The following is a 2,500-nucleotide window of genomic DNA, read 5'->3' as shown; positions in this document are numbered from 1 at the left end:
TTTTGTTGTTTCATGCCTCCCGATTTCTGGGAGGTAGGGAGTGACAATAGTAGCAATTTGTAGAGGGTGTTGGTGGGAATAGGGCGTAGCGTTCCTGTGATGATTCTGTAGCCCTTGTTGAGCACTGGGTCTGTTTTCTTGGCATGCGATAATCTGCTCCACACTGGTCCACAGTACTTGGCTGGTGCGTAGCATAGAGCTAAGGCAGTTCTTCATAATGTGTGAGCATCTGTTCCCCACTTAGTTCCTGTCAGTTATCGGGATATTACGAGAGCCAACCTTCCCTTGGAGCTTTTGCAGATCGAGGCAAATGGCAGAGTTCTATCTAGCATTGCCCCTAGATACCCAAGAAACATGTGATGTTCTAGCTCTTTGCCCCGTTAGAGGATATTGAGTTTGTGATTGACTTCTCTATTTCTCAGGTGGAATGCATACACTTGAGTCTTAAGCAGTTTTGGACTCACGGACCACTTGTCATAGTGGTGCCACATCTACTCAAAGGCCACTGATAGGTATGTTTCAACTATATGGCCAGACACAGATCGTCGGCAAGTGTGTATATGTGTGAGTGAGCATTTACGGTTGAATACATTAAAAAGATATTGAATAATTCATTGAGAATTTGTAAGCGAAATCAAAATTCTCTTTTACCTTGTCTAGAATACGGTCTCTGTTTTACATGAAACATCTGTGTTTTCTTTTGTCTGGTCTCACAAGATAAGGAGTTTAGAAGCAATTTATATAAGACAGCAAGCCCGATGGAAATCCTTTATTTAGTCATTGTTGACCTATGCAGTCCGTTATGTATCTAGTAGCAAGATGCCTATCTTAGGTTGTAAACGGGCATTAGATTGGAAATGTCCTTGCCTTCCAATTGTCGGACCGGGGTTCGAGTCATGCTAATGCTCGATAGTTTCTTGTGGTGTCTGAGTCATCAGCACCCATTAACTGGCCCTACCTGGTCCTAGCTTGGGTGGAGAGGGGGCTTGGAGCTGATCATATGTATATATGGTCAGTCTCAAGGGCATTTTCCGGCTAGCTGGAGCAATGTCACTGTCCCTTGCCTCTGACATTCATGAGTGGGATAAAATACCAGAAGAAACCTGATTGTACAATGATGAGCAGAAAAGGAACACGGAATAATCTTTTCATGAGATATATAGATAGATAGAAAAATAGATAACTAGATAGATAGATAGATGGATGGATAGATAAACCAGATTATAAGAAAATTGCTAGGTATTATAACTTTTAAAAATTCCCATAACTTTCATTAGGAATCATTGTGCTCATTTACATGGAATTCTTAATTAAGCCAAAACTCGTGAGGTTTATCCTCTAAAAATATGTCTCGATTCGTAGTCAGTGAATTAGAAAAAAGTTTTAGAGTCCCATCGTAAAGTTTCAAGACTTTTTCCTCGTATATGGTGATATGATAATGGTCAACTGAAGTTTTACAGAATACTTAATTTAGAAGAAATTCCCAAATACTCTAGACTATGGAGATCACTACTCTCTCTTTCCGTTAGGAAAAAAAAATATGTAAGCAGGTGTGATAAATGAATGTTTTCTGAAAGGAATCTGCGAATTAAAAAGAATCACAATTTTGCTGCAGAAAGTTCAAATATTTCTAGAAAAAAAGTGAGTAATCCTTTTGATGGGGGGGAGGGGTGATTTTTAGTCCTTAGTTTTGAAAACTTTTTATTATACGTCTTTCCTCTTTTTGACAGTTTCATATAAGACCATGCAATTTCTTCTCTATAGATATATGAACAATGCCATCGTAAAACTTAACAGTAACAATAAAAATTTTATATCACAAAGAATTTCTAAAACTCTAGCATCACCTAAAAGGTTAATTTTGTTTTGAATAAATTTGCCAAATTGTCCCTTTTATCCCATGCGATGAAAATAATGCCAATAATATTGCAAAAAATGGCATAATTCAGCGATGCTTCACTTCTTTTCTCGTTAAAATGCTTCGATGGACACACAAGTGGCTGCTTCAGAAATAATTTCACCCGCAGATGGGCTTGGATCCTTACTTTTAACAAATAATAATTTCGTAACGACAAACATCTTAAATATGTACAGTTGGATACGGGAATCCCTTGTAGACCGCGCTCTGAGGAAGTGCACCCAGCCACATCTTCACTCTGCGGCGAGTTCTTGTGTTTAGCTCCCGTTCACCCCCTCTACCATCTTTACGGACACTATATGTTTGGTTATTCACCGTGCAGTAAGGGTATGACATGGGGCCTTTCCTCAGAGCGAGGCGTACCGGTAATTCTTTTCTCCAAATGTACATTTCAAATTCCAAAGGTTTCTTGTTTCATTGCCACATTGACAAAGGGCAAAAGATCCCAATAAGTATAATCGCTGCACAGATTCCTGTTAAAATAAGCCCCACCCCTGGATGACTTCATAGCCAGAGCTCTCTTCATTCCATTCATCCATCAAAACCTTAGACTTTCTCCTGTACTTCTCCCATCAACTCTTG

Source organism: Palaemon carinicauda, chromosome 10, assembly GCF_036898095.1.
Source record: "Palaemon carinicauda isolate YSFRI2023 chromosome 10, ASM3689809v2, whole genome shotgun sequence".
Lineage (NCBI taxonomy): Eukaryota > Metazoa > Arthropoda > Malacostraca > Decapoda > Palaemonidae > Palaemon > Palaemon carinicauda.
Note: the sequence above shows the minus strand (reverse complement) of the source record.